This window comes from Sphaerodactylus townsendi, linkage group LG01 (genome assembly GCF_021028975.2).
Source record: "Sphaerodactylus townsendi isolate TG3544 linkage group LG01, MPM_Stown_v2.3, whole genome shotgun sequence".
Taxonomy (NCBI): Eukaryota; Metazoa; Chordata; class Lepidosauria; order Squamata; family Sphaerodactylidae; genus Sphaerodactylus; species Sphaerodactylus townsendi.
In genome coordinates, this window is record NC_059425.1 from 189322948 (window position 1) to 189348860 (window position 25913).

The window sequence follows — 25913 nt, forward strand, 5'->3', positions numbered from 1 at the left end:
GATCTATCTATGCCTATTAAAGGTTAATAAAGATAAAGATAAAAATAAAGATAAAGACTAATAGACAACAATTATCGATCCACAGGTTCTAAAAGCAGTACTTTCCCACAATGACTTTTAGACAGACCAGAAAGAGAAAGGAGATGGTTCTTCAGAACTTGTCAAGATCTCCTTCAATATCCAAACTTTCTGCCATATCATCGGCTGTTAAAAAGAAAAAGACTTATTTCCTGACACCGGCTACCAGAACTTATTTCCTGACACCGGCTGCAATAAAGACATTTAAAGCCCATATGATTTTGGCTGACTGGGTTCAGGATGAGGCCTTGTGGGGACTTCTGGCTTGCTCCTCAGCTGATGCAGGGGCTCAGATTCTTAAGCTCCTCTCTGACACCACCACTACTTTCGGGTTGCTAGGCTGAAGCGGGAAACCCCTAGGAGAAATTGGGGGGGGGGGTGAAGAAGAAGAAGAAGAAGAAGAAGAAGAAGAAGAAGAAGAAGAAGAAGAAGAAGAAGAAGAAGAAGAAGAAGCAGAAGAAGAAGAAGAAGAAGAAGAAGAAGAAGAAGAAGAAGAAGAAGAAGAAGAAGAAGCAGAAGAAGCAGAAGAAGAAGAAGAAGAAGCAGAAGAAGCAGAAGGAGAAGAAGAAGAAGAAGAAGAAGAGGGAGGAGGAGGAGGAGGGAGAGAGAGGAGGGGCCGAGGGAGGGAGGGATGAGGAGGACGAGGACTCCAGGAGTTTGGATTTATATCCCCCTTTCTCCTCCTGCAGGAGACTCAAAGGGGCTTACAATCTCCTTGCCCTTCCCCCCTCACAACAAACACCCTGTGAGGTAGGTGGGGCTGAGAGAGCTCCGTAGAGCTGTGACTAGCCCAAGGTCACCCAGCTGGCGTGTGTGGGAGTGTACAGGCTAATCTGAATTCCCCAGATAAGCCTCCACAGCTCAGGCGGCAGAGCTGGGAATCAAACCCGGTTTCTCCAGATTAGATACATGAGCTCTTAACCTCCTACGCCACTGCTGCTCCAGAGTGCTGGTGTTGCCCCGGTGCTGACATCACCAGAAGTGATGTCATTAGATGCTCTAGAACCGTGGTGGCAAACGTATGGCACTCCAGATGTTCATGAACTACAATTCCCATCAGCCCCTGCCAGCATGGCCAATTGCGCTGATGGGAATTGTAGTCCATGAACATCTGGAGTGCCATAGGTTCGGCACCACTGATTTAAGATAAGTCTTTATTCTAACTCCACAAGGCATTTTTTCTGACTTTGCTACATTACATGTGCAATGAAATCACCTACAAAGCTGCATTATAGCAAATTTGGGACTGGCAGGGGCTGATGGGAATTGTAGTTCATAACATCTGGAGTGCCAAAGGTTCGCTACCACGGCTCTAGACAATTCTGCAGCAGAACTATAGGGGTGCAGATCCCAACTGTAAGATAAAGAAAGGCCCCAAAGAAGCATCCTAAATAGGCTGTTTCCTGCGTGAGTCAAATCCTTAAAGCCAATGCCTGTCATTGTTGGAGAAAACTGACCTTCCCTGCCAATATTTTGGGCATATTCGCTCTTTTGACCACAACTGATTGGAGCAAGCGTTAACACTTGTAGGGGTGAGCCCCGCGAACCCAGCAGAGCCTCAGAAAGAGCGCATGGAATGCCTGTGCCATCTGTGTCCTTCTGGGCGCACACGCTCACCCATCCCCCAGACCCCCGTGAGTCACAGGTCATGAACTACCTGACTCACAGCCACCAGGTGTCCCAGACAAAGGGACAAAGGAAACACTTCGTCCCCAGGTATACATGATTAGACCCAGACGCTGAAGCGCCGCTTCTCCTCCCACACGTAGGCAACCCCATGATGTCATGTATCATATGATATTCTCCCGCTCTCCCGCCTCCCATACACGCCCCTATTGTAAACCCTAATAAAAGGTGCCAGGGCCTAGCACACGGCAGAGTTGCCGGATCCAAGGATCGCACGCTTCCTGCTGCTGGCTCTCTCCACCGGATGATATCGCCGCGTCTCGCCTCTTCCTTGCGACCCCTGCGGGCCGACTTCAACACTCACTAAACAATCTTAACTGTTATATCAACAAGGAGGAGTCCACATGTAGGACAAAGTTAATGTTTTTCTTATAGAAAAAAAAAGTTAAGAGAAATATTTGGGCAGCTTGCTCTGACTCAAAATGAGATTCTATCTATTGCCTTGACTTGCTAAACAATCAGATACTGAAGTTAACACAGTATTACTGGGGCAGAGCTCTAAGTCTGCAGAGAAAAGAAAACCCAAAGGCTCTCACTAGCAACACAAGCCAACGGGCACAGAGGACTAGGATAACACATCAGTCAGATGTTCAGGGTTATGCACGCCTGAGGGCAAACCGAGCAATTATTGCCAATGATTCCAGGCTGAAACCTGTTTCAGTATGGCCCAGGCAGCCATTGCTAAGAGACTGCAAAATGTATACACACACACACACTGAAACCACATTGTGAAATCTGTCCCTATAATCCCTTCCAATAATAAATTTATACCGAACTTTAAGGAAATCCCATTCAACCTACCTTCAAGCCAGAAGTATGAGATTTCCTTATAATTCTCTACATATAGTCCTCTTGGTTTGGAGTTTTATTTTCTCTTTACAGAATCATGTTTAAGAGAGGCAGGGCGGGATAGAGATTAAAGCAGGGGTCCCTAACCATGTTGAGCCAGCAGGCACCTTTGGAATTCTAACACAGCATGGTGGGCACAACCACAAAAACTTTTACCATTCTTTTGTTTACATCTACGCTACCCTCCTAAGGAGGAGTCCGGCCGTTCCCTCCTTTTGTGGAGGCTTTTTAACAAATTGGGTTATGGGACGCCTGTTATTATTGTATTGACTGCGGTTTTAATGGTTTTAATGGATTTTAATACATGGAATAATCGTTTATTTTGTTATAAACTGGATATAGGTTGATGTTGTTGTACACTGCCCAGAGCCCCTAGGGGATGGGGCGGTATACAAATCTAAACAATAAATAAATAAAAATAAATAAATAAAAATGGCTGCTGCAGGAGGCGGAGCAAGCCGCTACAGCTTTTTTTAATTAATTAATTAATTAATTAATTAATTAATGTATTTATTTATTTATTTATTTATTTATTTATTTATTTATTTATTTTAATATACCGCCCAATCTTCCATAGTGAAGACCCTTGTGCTGTGGTGGAACTTGCTGTCAAAATAAATGTTTTTTTTTAAAAAATCTGCAAAGTCAATTAAATCTCAGCCTTCGACAAATCTCTCATGCCTCATCAGAAAACCTTGCTGGGCAACAGTCCCACCGGGGACCCACCTAAACACTTTGTGGACACTTGGAAAAGTGTCAGCAGGTACTGTGGTGCCCACAGAAACCATACTGCGAACCGCTGGGTTTGTGTGTCAAACTAGGATCAAGGAGACCTATGCCTGAATATCCATTCTAAACAACCATAATAGACAGCAGGTCCATCAAGAGCCAGAACCATACAACAAAAAGCAAATAGTGGTACCCAGACAATTTCAAAACACTTCTGAGTGCATAAGGATTCAAGTATTTAATCTAAAGTGCTCAGCAGCTATCAATCTCGAAAAGATTGTATTATTATTGCTTAGATTTCTGGCTGCTTGGATGCACAACTGGTTATTTGGCCTTCAATTTACAATTCAGGCCTCACTGAGGCCTACAAATTATGTAATGTATCAGAGTAGTATTCGTGCGGATCCCAGCAGGGCTGCCTTCTGAATTTGACAGAAGTTAATTTTGTCAATTCTAAGATATTATTTTTTATTATTATTATTATTATTATTATTATTATTATTATTATTATTATTATTATTATTATTATTATTATTATGGGTGGGGGGGGGGGGGGGTGGGGGGGGGGGGGGGTGGGGGGGGGGGGGGGTGGGGGGGGGGGGGGGTGGGGGGGGGGGGGGGTGGGGGGGGGGGGGGGTGGGGGGGGGGGGGGGTGGGGGGGGGGGGGGGTGGGGGGGGGGGGGGGTGGGGGGGGGGGGGGGTGGGGGGGGGGGGGGGTGGGGGGGGGGGGGGGTGGGGGGGGGGGGGGGTGGGGGGGGGGGGGGGTGGGGGGGGGGGGGGGTGGGGGGGGGGGGGGGTGGGGGGGGGGGGGGGTGGGGGGGGGGGGGGGTGGGGGGGGGGGGGGGTGGGGGGGGGGGGGGGTGGGGGGGGGGGGGGGTGGGGGGGGGGGGGGGTGGGGGGGGGGGGGGGTGGGGGGGGGGGGGGGTGGGGGGGGGGGGGGGTGGGGGGGGGGGGGGGTGGGGGGGGGGGGGGGTGGGGGGGGGGGGGGGTGGGGGGGGGGGGGGGTGGGGGGGGGGGGGGGTGGGGGGGGGGGGGGGTGGGGGGGGGGGGGGGTGGGGGGGGGGGGGGGTGGGGGGGGGGGGGGGTGGGGGGGGGGGGGGGTGGGGGGGGGGGGGGGTGGGGGGGGGGGGGGGTGGGGGGGGGGGGGGGTGGGGGGGGGGGGGGGTGGGGGGGGGGGGGGGTGGGGGGGGGGGGGGGTGGGGGGGGGGGGGGGTGGGGGGGGGGGGGGGTGGGGGGGGGGGGGGGTGGGGGGGGGGGGGGGTGGGGGGGGGGGGGGGTGGGGGGGGGGGGGGGTGGGGGGGGGGGGGGGTGGGGGGGGGGGGGGGTGGGGGGGGGGGGGGGTGGGGGGGGGGGGGGGTGGGGGGGGGGGGGGGTGGGGGGGGGGGGGGGTGGGGGGGGGGGGGGGTGGGGGGGGGGGGGGGTGGGGGGGGGGGGGGGTGGGGGGGGGGGGGGGTGGGGGGGGGGGGGGGTGGGGGGGGGGGGGGGTGGGGGGGGGGGGGGGTGGGGGGGGGGGGGGGTGGGGGGGGGGGGGGGTGGGGGGGGGGGGGGGTGGGGGGGGGGGGGGGTGGGGGGGGGGGGGGGTGGGGGGGGGGGGGGGTGGGGGGGGGGGGGGGTGGGGGGGGGGGGGGGTGGGGGGGGGGGGGGGTGGGGGGGGGGGGGGGTGGGGGGGGGGGGGGGTGGGGGGGGGGGGGGGTGGGGGGGGGGGGGGGTGGGGGGGGGGGGGGGTGGGGGGGGGGGGGGGTGGGGGGGGGGGGGGGTGGGGGGGGGGGGGGGTGGGGGGGGGGGGGGGTGGGGGGGGGGGGGGGTGGGGGGGGGGGGGGGTGGGGGGGGGGGGGGGTGGGGGGGGGGGGGGGTGGGGGGGGGGGGGGGTGGGGGGGGGGGGGGGTGGGGGGGGGGGGGGGTGGGGGGGGGGGGGGGTGGGGGGGGGGGGGGGTGGGGGGGGGGGGGGGTGGGGGGGGGGGGGGGTGGGGGGGGGGGGGGGTGGGGGGGGGGGGGGGTGGGGGGGGGGGGGGGTGGGGGGGGGGGGGGGTGGGGGGGGGGGGGGGTGGGGGGGGGGGGGGGTGGGGGGGGGGGGGGGTGGGGGGGGGGGGGGGTGGGGGGGGGGGGGGGTGGGGGGGGGGGGGGGTGGGGGGGGGGGGGGGTGGGGGGGGGGGGGGGTGGGGGGGGGGGGGGGTGGGGGGGGGGGGGGGTGGGGGGGGGGGGGGGTGGGGGGGGGGGGGGGTGGGGGGGGGGGGGGGTGGGGGGGGGGGGGGGTGGGGGGGGGGGGGGGTGGGGGGGGGGGGGGGTGGGGGGGGGGGGGGGTGGGGGGGGGGGGGGGTGGGGGGGGGGGGGGGTGGGGGGGGGGGGGGGTGGGGGGGGGGGGGGGTGGGGGGGGGGGGGGGTGGGGGGGGGGGGGGGTGGGGGGGGGGGGGGGTGGGGGGGGGGGGGGGTGGGGGGGGGGGGGGGTGGGGGGGGGGGGGGGTGGGGGGGGGGGGGGGTGGGGGGGGGGGGGGGTGGGGGGGGGGGGGGGTGGGGGGGGGGGGGGGTGGGGGGGGGGGGGGGTGGGGGGGGGGGGGGGTGGGGGGGGGGGGGGGTGGGGGGGGGGGGGGGTGGGGGGGGGGGGGGGTGGGGGGGGGGGGGGGTGGGGGGGGGGGGGGGTGGGGGGGGGGGGGGGTGGGGGGGGGGGGGGGTGGGGGGGGGGGGGGGTGGGGGGGGGGGGGGGTGGGGGGGGGGGGGGGTGGGGGGGGGGGGGGGTGGGGGGGGGGGGGGGTGGGGGGGGGGGGGGGTGGGGGGGGGGGGGGGTGGGGGGGGGGGGGGGTGGGGGGGGGGGGGGGTGGGGGGGGGGGGGGGTGGGGGGGGGGGGGGGTGGGGGGGGGGGGGGGTGGGGGGGGGGGGGGGTGGGGGGGGGGGGGGGTGGGGGGGGGGGGGGGTGGGGGGGGGGGGGGGTGGGGGGGGGGGGGGGTGGGGGGGGGGGGGGGTGGGGGGGGGGGGGGGTGGGGGGGGGGGGGGGTGGGGGGGGGGGGGGGTGGGGGGGGGGGGGGGTGGGGGGGGGGGGGGGTGGGGGGGGGGGGGGGTGGGGGGGGGGGGGGGTGGGGGGGGGGGGGGGTGGGGGGGGGGGGGGGTGGGGGGGGGGGGGGGTGGGGGGGGGGGGGGGTGGGGGGGGGGGGGGGTGGGGGGGGGGGGGGGTGGGGGGGGGGGGGGGTGGGGGGGGGGGGGGGTGGGGGGGGGGGGGGGTGGGGGGGGGGGGGGGTGGGGGGGGGGGGGGGTGGGGGGGGGGGGGGGTGGGGGGGGGGGGGGGTGGGGGGGGGGGGGGGTGGGGGGGGGGGGGGGTGGGGGGGGGGGGGGGTGGGGGGGGGGGGGGGTGGGGGGGGGGGGGGGTGGGGGGGGGGGGGGGTGGGGGGGGGGGGGGGTGGGGGGGGGGGGGGGTGGGGGGGGGGGGGGGTGGGGGGGGGGGGGGGTGGGGGGGGGGGGGGGTGGGGGGGGGGGGGGGTGGGGGGGGGGGGGGGTGGGGGGGGGGGGGGGTGGGGGGGGGGGGGGGTGGGGGGGGGGGGGGGTGGGGGGGGGGGGGGGTGGGGGGGGGGGGGGGTGGGGGGGGGGGGGGGTGGGGGGGGGGGGGGGTGGGGGGGGGGGGGGGTGGGGGGGGGGGGGGGTGGGGGGGGGGGGGGGTGGGGGGGGGGGGGGGTGGGGGGGGGGGGGGGTGGGGGGGGGGGGGGGTGGGGGGGGGGGGGGGTGGGGGGGGGGGGGGGTGGGGGGGGGGGGGGGTGGGGGGGGGGGGGGGTGGGGGGGGGGGGGGGTGGGGGGGGGGGGGGGTGGGGGGGGGGGGGGGTGGGGGGGGGGGGGGGTGGGGGGGGGGGGGGGTGGGGGGGGGGGGGGGTGGGGGGGGGGGGGGGTGGGGGGGGGGGGGGGTGGGGGGGGGGGGGGGTGGGGGGGGGGGGGGGTGGGGGGGGGGGGGGGTGGGGGGGGGGGGGGGTGGGGGGGGGGGGGGGTGGGGGGGGGGGGGGGTGGGGGGGGGGGGGGGTGGGGGGGGGGGGGGGTGGGGGGGGGGGGGGGTGGGGGGGGGGGGGGGTGGGGGGGGGGGGGGGTGGGGGGGGGGGGGGGTGGGGGGGGGGGGGGGTGGGGGGGGGGGGGGGTGGGGGGGGGGGGGGGTGGGGGGGGGGGGGGGTGGGGGGGGGGGGGGGTGGGGGGGGGGGGGGGTGGGGGGGGGGGGGGGTGGGGGGGGGGGGGGGTGGGGGGGGGGGGGGGTGGGGGGGGGGGGGGGTGGGGGGGGGGGGGGGTGGGGGGGGGGGGGGGTGGGGGGGGGGGGGGGTGGGGGGGGGGGGGGGTGGGGGGGGGGGGGGGTGGGGGGGGGGGGGGGTGGGGGGGGGGGGGGGTGGGGGGGGGGGGGGGTGGGGGGGGGGGGGGGTGGGGGGGGGGGGGGGTGGGGGGGGGGGGGGGTGGGGGGGGGGGGGGGTGGGGGGGGGGGGGGGTGGGGGGGGGGGGGGGTGGGGGGGGGGGGGGGTGGGGGGGGGGGGGGGTGGGGGGGGGGGGGGGTGGGGGGGGGGGGGGGTGGGGGGGGGGGGGGGTGGGGGGGGGGGGGGGTGGGGGGGGGGGGGGGTGGGGGGGGGGGGGGGTGGGGGGGGGGGGGGGTGGGGGGGGGGGGGGGTGGGGGGGGGGGGGGGTGGGGGGGGGGGGGGGTGGGGGGGGGGGGGGGTGGGGGGGGGGGGGGGTGGGGGGGGGGGGGGGTGGGGGGGGGGGGGGGTGGGGGGGGGGGGGGGTGGGGGGGGGGGGGGGTGGGGGGGGGGGGGGGTGGGGGGGGGGGGGGGTGGGGGGGGGGGGGGGTGGGGGGGGGGGGGGGTGGGGGGGGGGGGGGGTGGGGGGGGGGGGGGGTGGGGGGGGGGGGGGGTGGGGGGGGGGGGGGGTGGGGGGGGGGGGGGGTGGGGGGGGGGGGGGGTGGGGGGGGGGGGGGGTGGGGGGGGGGGGGGGTGGGGGGGGGGGGGGGTGGGGGGGGGGGGGGGTGGGGGGGGGGGGGGGTGGGGGGGGGGGGGGGTGGGGGGGGGGGGGGGTGGGGGGGGGGGGGGGTGGGGGGGGGGGGGGGTGGGGGGGGGGGGGGGTGGGGGGGGGGGGGGGTGGGGGGGGGGGGGGGTGGGGGGGGGGGGGGGTGGGGGGGGGGGGGGGTGGGGGGGGGGGGGGGTGGGGGGGGGGGGGGGTGGGGGGGGGGGGGGGTGGGGGGGGGGGGGGGTGGGGGGGGGGGGGGGTGGGGGGGGGGGGGGGTGGGGGGGGGGGGGGGTGGGGGGGGGGGGGGGTGGGGGGGGGGGGGGGTGGGGGGGGGGGGGGGTGGGGGGGGGGGGGGGTGGGGGGGGGGGGGGGTGGGGGGGGGGGGGGGTGGGGGGGGGGGGGGGTGGGGGGGGGGGGGGGTGGGGGGGGGGGGGGGTGGGGGGGGGGGGGGGTGGGGGGGGGGGGGGGTGGGGGGGGGGGGGGGTGGGGGGGGGGGGGGGTGGGGGGGGGGGGGGGTGGGGGGGGGGGGGGGTGGGGGGGGGGGGGGGTGGGGGGGGGGGGGGGTGGGGGGGGGGGGGGGTGGGGGGGGGGGGGGGTGGGGGGGGGGGGGGGTGGGGGGGGGGGGGGGTGGGGGGGGGGGGGGGTGGGGGGGGGGGGGGGTGGGGGGGGGGGGGGGTGGGGGGGGGGGGGGGTGGGGGGGGGGGGGGGTGGGGGGGGGGGGGGGTGGGGGGGGGGGGGGGTGGGGGGGGGGGGGGGTGGGGGGGGGGGGGGGTGGGGGGGGGGGGGGGTGGGGGGGGGGGGGGGTGGGGGGGGGGGGGGGTGGGGGGGGGGGGGGGTGGGGGGGGGGGGGGGTGGGGGGGGGGGGGGGTGGGGGGGGGGGGGGGTGGGGGGGGGGGGGGGTGGGGGGGGGGGGGGGTGGGGGGGGGGGGGGGTGGGGGGGGGGGGGGGTGGGGGGGGGGGGGGGTGGGGGGGGGGGGGGGTGGGGGGGGGGGGGGGTGGGGGGGGGGGGGGGTGGGGGGGGGGGGGGGTGGGGGGGGGGGGGGGTGGGGGGGGGGGGGGGTGGGGGGGGGGGGGGGTGGGGGGGGGGGGGGGTGGGGGGGGGGGGGGGTGGGGGGGGGGGGGGGTGGGGGGGGGGGGGGGTGGGGGGGGGGGGGGGTGGGGGGGGGGGGGGGTGGGGGGGGGGGGGGGTGGGGGGGGGGGGGGGTGGGGGGGGGGGGGGGTGGGGGGGGGGGGGGGTGGGGGGGGGGGGGGGTGGGGGGGGGGGGGGGTGGGGGGGGGGGGGGGTGGGGGGGGGGGGGGGTGGGGGGGGGGGGGGGTGGGGGGGGGGGGGGGTGGGGGGGGGGGGGGGTGGGGGGGGGGGGGGGTGGGGGGGGGGGGGGGTGGGGGGGGGGGGGGGTGGGGGGGGGGGGGGGTGGGGGGGGGGGGGGGTGGGGGGGGGGGGGGGTGGGGGGGGGGGGGGGTGGGGGGGGGGGGGGGTGGGGGGGGGGGGGGGTGGGGGGGGGGGGGGGTGGGGGGGGGGGGGGGTGGGGGGGGGGGGGGGTGGGGGGGGGGGGGGGTGGGGGGGGGGGGGGGTGGGGGGGGGGGGGGGTGGGGGGGGGGGGGGGTGGGGGGGGGGGGGGGTGGGGGGGGGGGGGGGTGGGGGGGGGGGGGGGTGGGGGGGGGGGGGGGTGGGGGGGGGGGGGGGTGGGGGGGGGGGGGGGTGGGGGGGGGGGGGGGTGGGGGGGGGGGGGGGTGGGGGGGGGGGGGGGTGGGGGGGGGGGGGGGTGGGGGGGGGGGGGGGTGGGGGGGGGGGGGGGTGGGGGGGGGGGGGGGTGGGGGGGGGGGGGGGTGGGGGGGGGGGGGGGTGGGGGGGGGGGGGGGTGGGGGGGGGGGGGGGTGGGGGGGGGGGGGGGTGGGGGGGGGGGGGGGTGGGGGGGGGGGGGGGTGGGGGGGGGGGGGGGTGGGGGGGGGGGGGGGTGGGGGGGGGGGGGGGTGGGGGGGGGGGGGGGTGGGGGGGGGGGGGGGTGGGGGGGGGGGGGGGTGGGGGGGGGGGGGGGTGGGGGGGGGGGGGGGTGGGGGGGGGGGGGGGTGGGGGGGGGGGGGGGTGGGGGGGGGGGGGGGTGGGGGGGGGGGGGGGTGGGGGGGGGGGGGGGTGGGGGGGGGGGGGGGTGGGGGGGGGGGGGGGTGGGGGGGGGGGGGGGTGGGGGGGGGGGGGGGTGGGGGGGGGGGGGGGTGGGGGGGGGGGGGGGTGGGGGGGGGGGGGGGTGGGGGGGGGGGGGGGTGGGGGGGGGGGGGGGTGGGGGGGGGGGGGGGTGGGGGGGGGGGGGGGTGGGGGGGGGGGGGGGTGGGGGGGGGGGGGGGTGGGGGGGGGGGGGGGTGGGGGGGGGGGGGGGTGGGGGGGGGGGGGGGTGGGGGGGGGGGGGGGTGGGGGGGGGGGGGGGTGGGGGGGGGGGGGGGTGGGGGGGGGGGGGGGTGGGGGGGGGGGGGGGTGGGGGGGGGGGGGGGTGGGGGGGGGGGGGGGTGGGGGGGGGGGGGGGTGGGGGGGGGGGGGGGTGGGGGGGGGGGGGGGTGGGGGGGGGGGGGGGTGGGGGGGGGGGGGGGTGGGGGGGGGGGGGGGTGGGGGGGGGGGGGGGTGGGGGGGGGGGGGGGTGGGGGGGGGGGGGGGTGGGGGGGGGGGGGGGTGGGGGGGGGGGGGGGTGGGGGGGGGGGGGGGTGGGGGGGGGGGGGGGTGGGGGGGGGGGGGGGTGGGGGGGGGGGGGGGTGGGGGGGGGGGGGGGTGGGGGGGGGGGGGGGTGGGGGGGGGGGGGGGTGGGGGGGGGGGGGGGTGGGGGGGGGGGGGGGTGGGGGGGGGGGGGGGTGGGGGGGGGGGGGGGTGGGGGGGGGGGGGGGTGGGGGGGGGGGGGGGTGGGGGGGGGGGGGGGTGGGGGGGGGGGGGGGTGGGGGGGGGGGGGGGTGGGGGGGGGGGGGGGTGGGGGGGGGGGGGGGTGGGGGGGGGGGGGGGTGGGGGGGGGGGGGGGTGGGGGGGGGGGGGGGTGGGGGGGGGGGGGGGTGGGGGGGGGGGGGGGTGGGGGGGGGGGGGGGTGGGGGGGGGGGGGGGTGGGGGGGGGGGGGGGTGGGGGGGGGGGGGGGTGGGGGGGGGGGGGGGTGGGGGGGGGGGGGGGTGGGGGGGGGGGGGGGTGGGGGGGGGGGGGGGTGGGGGGGGGGGGGGGTGGGGGGGGGGGGGGGTGGGGGGGGGGGGGGGTGGGGGGGGGGGGGGGTGGGGGGGGGGGGGGGTGGGGGGGGGGGGGGGTGGGGGGGGGGGGGGGTGGGGGGGGGGGGGGGTGGGGGGGGGGGGGGGTGGGGGGGGGGGGGGGTGGGGGGGGGGGGGGGTGGGGGGGGGGGGGGGTGGGGGGGGGGGGGGGTGGGGGGGGGGGGGGGTGGGGGGGGGGGGGGGTGGGGGGGGGGGGGGGTGGGGGGGGGGGGGGGTGGGGGGGGGGGGGGGTGGGGGGGGGGGGGGGTGGGGGGGGGGGGGGGTGGGGGGGGGGGGGGGTGGGGGGGGGGGGGGGTGGGGGGGGGGGGGGGTGGGGGGGGGGGGGGGTGGGGGGGGGGGGGGGTGGGGGGGGGGGGGGGTGGGGGGGGGGGGGGGTGGGGGGGGGGGGGGGTGGGGGGGGGGGGGGGTGGGGGGGGGGGGGGGTGGGGGGGGGGGGGGGTGGGGGGGGGGGGGGGTGGGGGGGGGGGGGGGTGGGGGGGGGGGGGGGTGGGGGGGGGGGGGGGTGGGGGGGGGGGGGGGTGGGGGGGGGGGGGGGTGGGGGGGGGGGGGGGTGGGGGGGGGGGGGGGTGGGGGGGGGGGGGGGTGGGGGGGGGGGGGGGTGGGGGGGGGGGGGGGTGGGGGGGGGGGGGGGTGGGGGGGGGGGGGGGTGGGGGGGGGGGGGGGTGGGGGGGGGGGGGGGTGGGGGGGGGGGGGGGTGGGGGGGGGGGGGGGTGGGGGGGGGGGGGGGTGGGGGGGGGGGGGGGTGGGGGGGGGGGGGGGTGGGGGGGGGGGGGGGTGGGGGGGGGGGGGGGTGGGGGGGGGGGGGGGTGGGGGGGGGGGGGGGTGGGGGGGGGGGGGGGTGGGGGGGGGGGGGGGTGGGGGGGGGGGGGGGTGGGGGGGGGGGGGGGTGGGGGGGGGGGGGGGTGGGGGGGGGGGGGGGTGGGGGGGGGGGGGGGTGGGGGGGGGGGGGGGTGGGGGGGGGGGGGGGTGGGGGGGGGGGGGGGTGGGGGGGGGGGGGGGTGGGGGGGGGGGGGGGTGGGGGGGGGGGGGGGTGGGGGGGGGGGGGGGTGGGGGGGGGGGGGGGTGGGGGGGGGGGGGGGTGGGGGGGGGGGGGGGTGGGGGGGGGGGGGGGTGGGGGGGGGGGGGGGTGGGGGGGGGGGGGGGTGGGGGGGGGGGGGGGTGGGGGGGGGGGGGGGTGGGGGGGGGGGGGGGTGGGGGGGGGGGGGGGTGGGGGGGGGGGGGGGTGGGGGGGGGGGGGGGTGGGGGGGGGGGGGGGTGGGGGGGGGGGGGGGTGGGGGGGGGGGGGGGTGGGGGGGGGGGGGGGTGGGGGGGGGGGGGGGTGGGGGGGGGGGGGGGTGGGGGGGGGGGGGGGTGGGGGGGGGGGGGGGTGGGGGGGGGGGGGGGTGGGGGGGGGGGGGGGTGGGGGGGGGGGGGGGTGGGGGGGGGGGGGGGTGGGGGGGGGGGGGGGTGGGGGGGGGGGGGGGTGGGGGGGGGGGGGGGTGGGGGGGGGGGGGGGTGGGGGGGGGGGGGGGTGGGGGGGGGGGGGGGTGGGGGGGGGGGGGGGTGGGGGGGGGGGGGGGTGGGGGGGGGGGGGGGTGGGGGGGGGGGGGGGTGGGGGGGGGGGGGGGTGGGGGGGGGGGGGGGTGGGGGGGGGGGGGGGTGGGGGGGGGGGGGGGTGGGGGGGGGGGGGGGTGGGGGGGGGGGGGGGTGGGGGGGGGGGGGGGTGGGGGGGGGGGGGGGTGGGGGGGGGGGGGGGTGGGGGGGGGGGGGGGTGGGGGGGGGGGGGGGTGGGGGGGGGGGGGGGTGGGGGGGGGGGGGGGTGGGGGGGGGGGGGGGTGGGGGGGGGGGGGGGTGGGGGGGGGGGGGGGTGGGGGGGGGGGGGGGTGGGGGGGGGGGGGGGTGGGGGGGGGGGGGGGTGGGGGGGGGGGGGGGTGGGGGGGGGGGGGGGTGGGGGGGGGGGGGGGTGGGGGGGGGGGGGGGTGGGGGGGGGGGGGGGTGGGGGGGGGGGGGGGTGGGGGGGGGGGGGGGTGGGGGGGGGGGGGGGTGGGGGGGGGGGGGGGTGGGGGGGGGGGGGGGTGGGGGGGGGGGGGGGTGGGGGGGGGGGGGGGTGGGGGGGGGGGGGGGTGGGGGGGGGGGGGGGTGGGGGGGGGGGGGGGTGGGGGGGGGGGGGGGTGGGGGGGGGGGGGGGTGGGGGGGGGGGGGGGTGGGGGGGGGGGGGGGTGGGGGGGGGGGGGGGTGGGGGGGGGGGGGGGTGGGGGGGGGGGGGGGTGGGGGGGGGGGGGGGTGGGGGGGGGGGGGGGTGGGGGGGGGGGGGGGTGGGGGGGGGGGGGGGTGGGGGGGGGGGGGGGTGGGGGGGGGGGGGGGTGGGGGGGGGGGCTCTCCAGATGTTCAGGAACTACAATTCCCATCAGCCCCTATCAGCATGGCCAATTGGCCATGCTGGCAGGGGCTGATGGGAATTGTAGTTCCTGAACATCTGGAGAGCCACAGGTTCCCTACCCCTGGACTAGCCCAAGGTCACCCGCTGGCGTGTGTGGGAGTGCACAGGCGAATCTGAATTCCCCAGATAAGCCTCCACAGCTCAGGTGGCAGAGCTGGGAATCAAACCCAGTTCCTCCAGATTAGATACATGAGCTCTTAACCTCCTATGCCACTGCTGAAGGGAAAGATTTCTACGTTAAAAGAACTTTTACACTTTTCTTCCCCTTCTGGAGCACTTAAGTACCCGAAGTAATAAAGCACCGAGATAAAATCTGAGTCAAGTAGCATCTTAAAGACCAACGAACATTTCCAGGGTATAAGCTTTTGTGAGTTGAAGCTCACCTGGTCAGGTTCCCTGAGAAATTTTGTTGGCCTTTTAAGATCCTACTGGGCTCCCTTGTTCTTCTAGGACAGACAAACACAGATACTCACCTGAAACTAAGCACAGATATGTGTAAGCAGATAAGCAGAAACATTGTTATGAACCTGTGAAATTGCCATTTGCCCAGACAGACCACTGATCCATTTTCCCAGTGCTGCCTATTTCAACCAGCATCAAGTGTCTCAGGTAGGAAAAAGGCTTTACCAAAAACTGGTCCCTAAGGGTGAAACTACACAATATTGAGTCCCAGCGCCTGCCATGTGGATTCAGTGCCATTCCAAAAACTTTTTTCCCTCTGTTAAAAATTGTCGTCAGGGACCTGATCTTGCTGGGGACAGACGAGGGGCTCTTCTCTGCCCTCGAAGAAGGAGGAGGAGGAGGAGGAGGAGGAGGAGGAGGAGGAGGAGTTTGGATTTATATCCCCCCTTTCTCTCCTGCAGGAGACTCAAAGGGGCTGACAATCTCCTTGCCCTTCCCCCCTCACAACAAACACCCTGTGAGGTAGGTGGGGCTGAGAGAGTTCCGTAGAGCTGTGACTAGCCCAAGGTCACCCAGCTGGCGTGTGTGGGAGTGCACAGGCTAATCTGAATTCCCCAGATAAGCCTCCACAGCTCAGGCAGCAGAGCTGGGAATCAAACCCGGTTTCTCCAGATTAGATACATGAGCTCTTAACCTCCTACGCCACTGAGGGGCTCTTCTCTGCCCTTGGGGAACCATTTCAGGAGCCTCTCACCTCCCTCCCCCCTCAAACTATGGTCTCTGGAGAGATCGAGACCCCCCCCTCCCCACCTCCCGTAGTGATTTCAAAAGTTGGAAAAGTGGCCTATGGGGGACTCGGGGGATACAGTATAATTTAGCATGTCCTGAGACCCCAAACACTAAATCTGGATCTAGAAACCTCTGTGCAGGACTGATACAGAACACTATCACACATTCAAGCCTTCACAAAAAAGGAAAACGATATTTTTAACTGTGTGGTAGCTTCCCCTTCTCAGCTCTCAGCCTGAATCCAATGAAAGAGCCACTGAGCTCCAGAAAATACACCTTTGTGAAATAAATGTAATATCTGAAGCAGAATGTCACAAAACAAGGTGGCAGGTGTAGTAACACAAGCAAAGTTCCACTTTGTTACACAGGGTCGCTCCTGACGTTTTCAGTCTGCTTGCGGACACGTGTGCATCCGAGAAGAAATGGAATCTGTTGCACCTAATTGCATTGTGTGTGTTTTTCACTTATTTGGTTTGGGTTGAATTAATTACTGTGCGTTGCAAAATTGCCCTTCTGTAGCAAGCATAAAAGAGTATAATTAACAAGAGAGACAGCAATGTTAGCATAATAGCAGGCAAAGAGGCACCTACGAAGTATACAAATAATTACTTGAGGGATAAAGTCAGAGTACTTCTGAGATAAGATTTTATTTAATGCTGCTGTGCTCTGGTTTTCAGAATCACATACTGAGGGGTTTTTTAATTGAGAAGTCCTTATTTAACCTAGATCCCCCCCCTCCCAATTATCTTCTAAAACTCTCTGAAAAATTGATGCTGCTAAACTCAGCCTTGAACTGTTGTTTGGAAAAGGTGTTGTTGTTCTTAAAGTACCTCATCTTTAAAATAAAATAAAATGCTGAATAAAATTATGGGTCTAGAGAAGTTAGTGAGGAAATGTGGATGGTACCTAAATTTTACCTTTGTCTAGGCAACTCTTTAGTGTTGTCTCAGAGAAACCTTTCGCAATATGCTATAATTACTATTTTCAGACATTAAGATGATAGGAACAAATACATAATTCACTTTACAAACTCTATTGGCCAAAGACTTACTTTTGGCTTTAAAAAATAATGTATTTATTTAAAAACATTTCATGTTACCTAAATACCCAGTATATCAGGGATGGCGAACCTTTTTGAGACCGAGTGCCCAAATTGCAACCCAAAACCCATTTATTTATTGCAAAGTGCTGGCAATTTAACCTGAATACTGAGGTTTAAGTTTAGAAAAAACAGTTGGCTCCGAGGTGTGCGTTACTCGGGAGTAAGATTGGTGGTAGTCGGTGGTTTTGCTTTGAAGCAACCGTGGAAATCTTCCAACGGGTAAATCATGATCCTAGGAGGGTTTACTCAGAAGCAAGCCCCATTGCCAGAAACCGAGCTTACTCCCAGGTAAAGGATAGCGCTTTAGTTCTTTGCATGAAAATCAGTGGGGTTTAACAGCGTTTAACAGGGTTACCTACACTGCTTCCGCAAAACTAGGTCTTAGGTTTAAAGCTAATAATCGAGCCCAGCAGCCCAGGCCAGCCTAGATGTGTGTGGGGGGGGGGGGGGGGGGGGACTCTGTTTGTACGTGCCCGCAGAGAGGGCTCTGAGTGCCACCTCTGGCACCCGTGCCATAGGTTCGCCACCACTGCAGTATATTATCTATTTCCAAGGCCTGGATGCTGCCTGCTGGCCAATTGGTGCCACCAAAGCAGCTAATGGTTAAAACAAGGCATAATAAAAACTCATCTTACAAACAATTAAATTAAATCTAAAACTAAAACGCATTTGTAAAAACACAGAAACAATACTTAAAACACCGGGTGAGAGGAAAGGATCATTGAGGGAATGCCAGATGCAACAACAACAAAAGTTTTCACTCGCTAGAGGAAGGGGGTATCAGAAGGGAATATCTCCGGGATGACAGCATTCCATTCTATTGGGGCCATAACTGAGAAGACCCCTTCTTAGGCTGCCACCCACCCTTAGAAGGCAGGAGCACTCAGAAGTTAGAGGCACACCTTAGGAGAGCCTTATGACCTTAGTGGTGGGGTGGATTCATATGGGAATTAGCAGTGGCGTAGGAGGTTAAGAGCTCATGTATCTAATCTGGAGGAACCGGGTTTGATTCCCCACTCTGCCGCCTGAGCTGCGGAGGCTTATCTGGGGAATTCAGATTAGCCTGGGCACTCCCACACACGCCAGCTGGGTGACCTTGGGCTAGTCACAGCTTCTCGGAGCTCTCTCAGCCCCACCTACCTCACAGGGTGTTTGTTGTGAGGGGGGAAGGGCAAGGAGATTGTAAGCCCCTTTGAGTCTCCTACAGGAGAGAAAGGGGGGATATAAATCCAAACTACTACTCCTACTCCTACTCCTACTTCTTCTTCACTGGCCCCAAACTGTATAGAAGAAGAAGAGTTGGATTTATATCACCCCTTTAGGTGGAGCTGAGAGAGCTCAGAAGAACCGTGACTAGCCCAAGGTCACCCATCTGGTGTGTGTTGGAGTGCACGGGCTAATCTGAATTCAGATAAGCCTCCACAGCTCAAGCGGCAGAGCGGGAAATCAAACCCGGTTCCTCTAGATTAGAGTACACCTGCTCTTAACCACTACACCGCTGCTGCTTTGAAGGTCAACACCAGGTGTTTGGTTACGGTCTTCAAGGTGATAAACAGTTTAAAAAGTCACAAAAAACCCTATATATCTCTATCTATATACATACATACAGTAATGCATACACATATAAATGATATATAATAATGTGTATATAAACAATATACAACAATAGTGTAAATACCTATCAAATTATTGGAAATATGCTGGAAGATGCTGGTCAACATACTTATTTGGGCAACCAATTCCAAACTTGAGAGAGTTCTGAGAAAACTGACTAGCCCAAAATCACCCAGAAGGCTTCATGTGGAGGAGAGGGGAAATTAACCTGGTATATCAGATTCCTCTGCCACTCCTGTGTATCAGAAGGGAAACAGATCCAGTTTTCCATATGAGTGTCCACCACCCATATGAAGGAGCGGGGAATCAAACCCTGTTTTCCAGATAAGAATCCACTGGCTCTTAACCACTACACCAAACTGGCTCTATATAACAGTCTGATTCCATATACAGCAGGTTCATGTGTGTGTGATGGTTGACATGTTTTTAATATTCAATAGTGCATGAGTGTACATTTGAGGTGTACACCTCAAAAGTACATTTGCTTCCTCCCAGTTGACTTATGGTGACCCTGTAGGGCAGTGGTGGCGAACCTTTGGCACTCCAGATGTTATGGACTACAATTCCCATCAGCCCCTGCCAGCCTGGCCAATTGACCATGCTGGCAGGGGCTGATGGGAATTGTAGTCCATAACATCTGGAGTGCCAAAGGTTCGCCACCACGGCTGTAGGGTTTTCAAGGCAAGAGCTGTTCAGAGGTGCTTTGCCTGCCTCTGCCTCGTGCCCAGTGGTGGGATCCAAAAAATTTTAGTAACAGGTTCCCATGGTGGTGGGATTCAAACTGTGGCGTAGCGCCAATGGGGCTGGGCGGGGCATTCCGGGGGCGTGGCCGGGCATTCCGGGGGTGGGGCATTCCTGGGCAGGGCTGTGGCAAGGACGCAGCCGCTGCGCCGGTCCTTGGGCGGGAAACGAATGCACACAGGCGCAGGCTGCCACGCACGCCGGTGCACCTCCTGCTAGACTGCTTCAAGTTCTGCGCGCTACTGCTGAGAGGAGGGGCGTAACTAAGGCAAAACTCACGTGGCAAAATCACCAATTAGTAACCCCCTCTCGGCACACACAAATAATTAGTAACCTACTCTCGGGAACCTGTGAGAACCTGCTGGATCCCACCTCTGCCTCGTGCCCCTGGTATTCCTTGGAGGTCTCCCATCCAAATACTTGACAGGCTCAAGGCTGAGAGCATGTGAGAGACCCAGAAAGCTTCCATGGTACGAGTAGGTTCTCAAACCTGGGTTTTCCAGGTCCTAGTCTGACACCTTAACCAGTATACCACACTGGCTCTTTACATTTGTTCAGGGCTTTTCCAAAACAAAACGTCATGTGGTTAGAGTGGGCTGTATCTTGTTCAGTCCTGTGTCCTTTGACCTGCTAGGCTCCAGCCTGAGATCACAAGCCACTCTTATGCTTTTCCCACTTCCCAGAATATTTTAACTTTTCTGTCTGTTTTGTGTTTGTTTTTACTCTGAAGATCCTCAGCCATGCAAACTGAGCCAAAGATATTGGCATTTAAATGGCTTGAAGTGTAAATGGCCAAGTGGAACAATGAGTCAGCTTGTCACAAAACAACAAAAAAGGGGAAAGGAGAACCGAGGTGTGAAATGCAAGGTTAGGGCCCATTAGTGATGCACAATATCACTGTCAGGGGAAATACTGCTAGTTTAAAGATGTTAAAAGATACTTTCTGTTTAGTTCCTAGATGACAAACATTTAAGGCAGATAAGACATACATAACGGGCAGTGGTTTGGATTCAAAGAATTAGTTCAGGCAAGATTTTGGGTGGGGAGGGATAGGAAAAGAGGGGGGAATTTTTATTTCCTGTGTCCCCCTCCCCTAGGGATTCCGGGTCTCCCATCCCATTGTCCATCAGCACCTAGGACACCTGAAGGTAGAAGGTGATAGGGAAGGGATTACACCAGGGTATTAATGCCACTTACACAGAAAAGAACAGAAGTGAAACAGCAGATGCTCTAGTTTGCAACTCTACTCCAGCCCCCCCCCCCCCTCAGGAACATGGAAAATGCTCCTATGAAATATGCTTCTGGAGGGGCGAGAGAATGTGCGAAATGCTTTTAAAGACAAGATTTTACTCATACAAAATGCATAACAATCAGAGGCGGAGCGAGGGGGAACTGTGCCCGGGGTGCATGCGCACCCTGCACCCCTGCCACGGCGCCGTCCACCCCCGCCCCGGAACACCACATCACGCCCCTCCGCTGCTCCTCCTGGAGTGTTCCGCCCCACCCAGCCCCATTGGCGCTACGCCACTGATAACCATAACGTGAAGATTTTGATGTAACACAATCTACAGCAGATAGTGCTAATTCTCGGGTGCACAGGCAATATTTTAAAGGACACATTTGTTATTTAACTGTGATTCGTGTTGTGAACATGTGACAATTTTAGAGGCATCTGTAGGCAGGACTCAGGATTTACACAACACCCAGGTTTTTTTGTTTTTGCTCAACAGAGCACTACGTCCTTTCATCACTGGTTTTCACTCACACACACACACACACTCTTTAAAGTTGAAACGAATAGGAAAAGTGGGTGTGGCCACATGGGGCTTCTGCGCAGCTGTGCCTCTGATTGGCCACAGAAGATCAAAATGAAGAATTGATTTTTATCCTCCTTTTCTCTATCTTTAAGGAGCCTCAAAGCGGCTTACAAACTCCTTCTCTTCCTCTACCCCCAACAGACACCTTGTGAAGTAGGTGAGGCTGAGAGTTCTGAGAGAAATGTGACTGGTCCAAGGTCATCCAGCAGGCTTCATGTGGAGGACAAGGGAATCAAACCCAGTTCTCCGGATTAGAGTCCACCACTTTTAACCACCATACCACGTGGGCTACGTAGATTATCATAACATTGCTTCAATAGCAGTTGCCACCAGGATGTTTGTTTTATTCTCTTTCACTTCTCTTTCCCAATGTATTTTTTAAATTACATCTCTTCTCCCCAGGACTTGGGCTTCCTCCAGCAGCAGCCATTTAGAGACTGTACTCAACAGTCTATGTCAGTGATGGCGAACCTATGGCACGGGTGCCAGAGGTGGCACTCGGAGCCCTCTCTGTGGGCACGTGCACACAGAGTTCATCATTTGGGGGGGCGGAAAATCACCCCCACACACACACACACACATCTAGACTGACCTGGGCCACTGAGCACAACATGCGTGCACGGCGGTGGGCAGGGAGGACTCGGCTGGTGGGCCTGGTGCCTGTGCTCCAGGTGGCTGCTGCCCGAGGGGGGCGTAGAGAGGAGGCAGAGATGCTAGAGAGGCACAGAGCGGTGCGCGTGGGACTTGCTGGAGGCTAGAGCAGGCTGGCCCCTCTCAAGCGGGTGGGGCGGAGGAAGAGGGAGCCAACCGTTTTTTCTAAACTAAAACCTCAGCGCATTCAGGTTAAATTGCCGAGTTGGCACTTTGCGATAAATAAGTGGGTTCTGGGTTGCAATTTGGGCACTCGGTCTCAAAAAGGTTCACCATCACTGGTCTATGTCAAAACACCGGCTCAAAAAGGTGGGGGACTCGTGCCTTAATCCATAAACCCTGTGAACATGTCCTCACATTCTGAGTTGCTTTATAACAGTGGTTCTCAACCTTCCTAATGCCTTTAATACAGTTCCTCATGTTGTGGTGACCCCCAACCCTAACATTTATCCATTTTACAGATGGAGAACACTGATGCAGAGAGTCTTTGGCGACCTCTTTGAAAGGGTCGTTCGACCCCCAGGTTGAGAACCGCTGCTTTATAACAAGAATACTCTACAACTGCAACTAGTATGAAGAGAAGAATTTATACTCTAAAGTGCAAGTTGCGAGCAAGACTTTATACAGGAGTCTGTACCCTGCGGCTCTCCAGATATTCATGAACTACAATTGCCATCAGCCCCTGCCAGCATGGCCAATTGGCCAGGGGCTGATGGGAATTGTAGTTCATGAACATCACTACAATTGCCATCAGCCCCTGCCAGCATGGCCAATTGGACAGGGGCTGATGGGAATTGTAGTTCATGGACATCTGGAGAGCCACAGGTTGCAGACCCCTATTTTCGCACGTTGACAGTACAGTCGCTAGGTGCAAAGCAAAAATACACATTCGCATTACCACTGACAGATTCCAGCATGTGCACATTTTTGTGACGCTCATATTAATATGCCTGATGAAGAAACATACTATGCATTTCAAAGCCCTTCAACAGGGAACGGAGCAACTATTTGGCTCTGCTCACTGCAGATGCTTCTGGATAGACACTTGCAAAGGCGACAGGCGGTCCAATCCCTTTCTTCTGTCTGGAGACCCCCTGACCTCATCACATACTTTTAATAACTGAGGGGAGTGGTGATGGGGCCGCAGGCTTTGATGTAGGAGGCAGAAGCCAAGGAGAAATCCTCATAGCTTGACAGAGGCACAGAGAACTTCTAAAAAAGGGGAACGGCTACCTGAAAAGACCGATGCTCTGTGTAGTAACTCCCAATATTGTGGCTACCTGAAAAGACCGATGCTCTGTGTAGTAACTCCCAATATTGTGGCTACCTGAAAAGACCGATGCTCTGTGTAGTAACTCCCAATATTGTGGCTACCTGAAAAGACCGATGCTCTGTGTAGTAACTCCCAATATTGTGGTTTTCCCCCAGAGATATGTGTATGCTTAGCCATTTCCACATGTAATTCATTTTTTATCTGCATTCTGTTATAAAAAGTATTTTATACATTGGCTTGGATGCAAACCGGTTTAATTAAAATGGGTTTAATCTTTTCTAATTAAAGTCAGCTGGGGTTTGTCCACCTAGCTCTGTGGTGGTGAACCTTTGGCACTCCAGATGTTATGGACTACAATTCCCATCAGCCCCTGCCAATTGGCCATGCTGGCAGAGGCTGATGGGAATTGTAGTCCATAACATCTGGAGTGCCAAAGGTTCGCCACCACTGATTTTTAAATGCAACCACAGGTTGAAGTTTTTTTAAAAAATCAATCATAGTTAATTATGGTGGTAATTAATTAACAGTTAATTACGTGGTAACGAAGGCAGGAGAACTGTGGGAAAATGGCTGCCAGATGCTCACGAGCAAGGCTGAGTTTCAGTTTTGCTCCTATTGCTGGTACTCAAGTCTGATTGCGGCCACAGGCACAAGCCAGAGGACTTTTGGCCCATACTTGTGGCCTTGATGGATTTGCCTGGTGATTCCCGAGATGTTTCGTGTATCCTTCCCCACCCCTCCGCCCCCACATTTACAGAGCTCAACAGATGCCAGAAAGCCATACGGTACCTAGAAATTTCATTGTATTGCCCAGGATTTTCAGATTAAAAATATAAGGCCAAGGCAGATCACTGGTTTGGGCTTATTTTTATCTCTTAAATTACTGATACAGGAATTTATTTTCCCCCTACCAAATATTTTCAGCAAGCATTTTACTATAGCATGTCTCAGTTCTCAGAGGAAGCACAATGATTATATATCACTGTATGTTTGAATGTTTTGTTGTCTGACATCTATATATATAAAAATGTAACCATTACTTTGTTAGTCACGCCCTAACGCCGAAACGCCTGGACCAAATGCCCCCAAACTTGCACACGCCGCCACTCATGTCTGCGAGGATGTTTTCCACTACATCCAACCCTCACATGACACACCCGAGGCAGATAAAACACAAAAACTGAGGTTCGCCTTCACTGCGCATGCGCGACACCTCGAAGCCGGGGCCCAAAGCAAGGCACCCGGCGCCACAGAAACCAGCGACCGGAGGGTGGAAGGAGGGACCGATCCCCCCGGAAAAGCGTGCCGCCACAGACAGCAACGACCAGAGGGCGGAAGGAGGCGCCCACCAACCGACCGGAACAGCGGAGCCCCAGCCGATTCGACCCAGTCCCGGCACCAACCCCGCAACACCTTGAAGCCGGGGCGCAAAGCAAGGCACCCCGCGCCACCAGGCCCAGCAAGGTGGCTGGCGCTGCAGAAACCAGCGCTCGGAGGGTGGAAGGAGGGACCAACCCCCCCCCCCCGCCGGGAAAAACATGCCGCCACAGAAACCAGAGCCCGGAGGGTGGAAGGAGGGACTGACCCCCCCACAAAAGTATGCCGCCTCATAAAGCACCAACAGGAGGGCAGAAAGAGGTATCCACCAACCATCCAGAACAGCAGAGCCCCAGCCTATTCGACACAGTCCCGGCCCTGACCAGGGTCGGGACGGGAAGGGATGGGGAGGAACCAGACGGTCAGCCAGAGAAAGCCACCAACAGAGGTGAGGAAGGAGGAAGCCAGCCACCCCGCATCGAGAACCGCGAAGGTAGGCTGAGCCACAGCGAAGCGTGGCCGGGTATGCTAGTAAAAAATAAACGGTCATGAAATTTCCACCACTGTATCAATTACATTTATATGTACACTGAACTTTTCACCATTCAATGTGCCAGGTGGGTTTATTTATTGACCAGTTTCTTCCTCGAATAGGTCCAATATTCAGTTACACAAAGTTTTTTAAAGCGACAATCAGAGCAATAGCGAGGGGGAACTGTGCCTGGGGCAGGTGTGTGCCCTGCACCCCGGCCATGCCCCCAGAACTCCCCGGCCACGCCCCCACACTGCCCCACCCCACCCCCTTGCAGTTATGCATCTGGCGATAATGGAGTTATGAAACACTGGAGTGTCAGGGCTGGGCTTACAAGTTAGCTTTTTGTTGTGGTGACAACAACTACAATTACCCTTATTTATATACAGCAGTTTTGTCTTAGCTTTAAATAAAATTATAAGAAATAGTGAAGAAGTTAGGATTAGGCTCTGTGGTAGTCAGAATTAGAAAACATAATCAGTAAAATATAAAACCTTGAAGGCGGAAAAAATTAGTCTGGCTCCTAAATTTCTGGGGCTGGACATTTGAGATGAAAGCAGATTTTGTCAAGACCTACATATTTAAAACTTATTTTTACATTTAAATTGGTTTTTTTTTAATTCTGTTGGAGTTTTTTGCAAGTCACTTTAGATACTATTAGGAAAAATGGCAAAGTTCTAAAGAAATCAATAAGGTTCTAAAGAAATCAATCAAAAGCAGGCATCTGGGCATTTTCCAGTCACACTCGCCCTCCTGTTAGGGCCCAGCCTGGTCGGAATGGGAACCCCTGGCAGGAAGACTCAGATACCATGTTTCCCCCAAAATAAGACAGGGTCTTATATTAATTTTTGCTCCAAAAGATGCATTAGTAGTATAGGAAACCTTATAATCTAGATGTCATGGATTGTTTTTCCCATCAGCCCCTGCCAGCATGGCCAATTGGCCATGCTGGCAGGGGCTGATGGGAATTGTAGTCCATGACATCTGGAGTGCCAAAGGTTCACCACCACGGCATTAGGGCTTATTTTCAGGGGATGTCTTTTTTTCTTCCATGATTTTGCGCCCCACCTCCAGTGACCAGGTCAGCTGCACCAGGGAATCTGTAACAAGGGCTTATTTTTGGAGTAGGGCTTATATTTTAAGCATCCTCCAAAAATCCCAAAAAATCATGCGGGGGCTTATTTTCGGGATAGGTCTTATTTTCAGGAAAACAGGGTAAAGAAGAGGGGACAGTGTTGGTTCCAGATTCTCAGGCACTACCTGTAGACCGCCTCTCCCCATATTGCCCCGGTAGGCCCCTCCGCTCCTCGGCCTCCTCGGAGGGAGGAATTCCCACTGCGATCCCTGGCCTAAAAAATGATCAGGTTGGTTAGCCCTCGAATTTCTTCAGGGGCAGGGCCTTTTCAGCCCTGGCCCCTACCTAGTGGAACAGGCTCCCTAGGGAGACTGTGGGTCTCAAGCATGGGACTTTACAGAGTTTCCGCAGGGCCTGCAAGATGGACCTGTTTCGCCAGGCGTTTGGCCAGCCTGGTTAAAAATACATCTACCGTGTCATCTGGCCTCCCGTGGGCACAAGGGGGGGAGGGAGGTAGCCAGATGCCATCCACATTTTTAATGGGTTCTGTTTTTATGTAATTGGTATTTAAATTATGTTTTAATGTATGTTTTAACCTGTTGTTATGTTTTTAACCTGTTGTGAACCACCCTGTACCCTCAGGGGGAGGGCGGTATA

General features: G+C 64.7%; 1 protein-coding gene across 6 annotated transcripts in view; it reads right to left on the bottom strand.

Annotated features, from left to right (window-relative positions):
* Positions 1 to 25913, bottom strand: part of EHBP1 (EH domain binding protein 1) — a 453701-nt gene that overhangs the window by 377842 nt on the left and 49946 nt on the right. The gene's annotated exons all lie outside the window — the stretch shown is intronic.